Below are 513 nucleotides of genomic sequence, written 5' to 3'. Positions count from 1 at the left end.
TACCCCAAAAAAAAAAAAAAAACCACAACCTTGTCTCAGTTAAGAGGCTACTGCACTCTCTCCTTATTTTGAGTTCCCTGGTGCTTGTGGTTTTCAGTGTCATGTTGCGCGTGCTATGGTGTTATCGGCCATCATTTTGTGTTTCTCAGCTCATTACCTCTCACCTGAACTATGGCAAGTGACTCTCACCTGGCTTCCCCACTCCCAGCTCTTCTGCTTGAGGCCTTTGGTTTCTGGGGAGGTGAGGGCAGCGTGACTTGATCTGTAGGCAAGGTGGCCTGGAAGTGCCAGGGAGTTATGCCCCCAGAAGCAGTCCTCAACCAGCGACAGCCTGGGCGTTGGTGAACCAACGCTGGGAGTCCTTGCTTTGGTTGGGATAACTCTGATGCATGTTCCACACCGTCGCCCAGGTGTCCCATGAGGACTGAGTGCCAAGTGCCCACTGGGGTAACTGGCATGGCAGTGGGCCCTTCACTGACTACCTTCCCTTCTCCGCCTCACCTCCCCACCCGC

General features: G+C 54.0%; 1 protein-coding gene across 1 annotated transcript in view; it reads right to left on the bottom strand.

Annotated features, from left to right (window-relative positions):
- SPTBN2 (spectrin beta, non-erythrocytic 2) overlaps positions 1-513 on the bottom strand; it is a 31,323-nt gene that overhangs the window by 9,547 nt on the left and 21,263 nt on the right. The window lies entirely within an intron of this gene.

Source organism: Lipotes vexillifer, unplaced genomic scaffold, assembly GCF_000442215.2.
Source record: "Lipotes vexillifer unplaced genomic scaffold, Lipotes_vexillifer_v1.1 scaffold1129, whole genome shotgun sequence".
Taxonomy (NCBI): domain Eukaryota; kingdom Metazoa; phylum Chordata; class Mammalia; order Artiodactyla; family Lipotidae; genus Lipotes; species Lipotes vexillifer.
The sequence above is the reverse complement of the archived record's forward strand: the minus strand, read 5'-3'. Positions and strand labels throughout refer to the sequence as shown.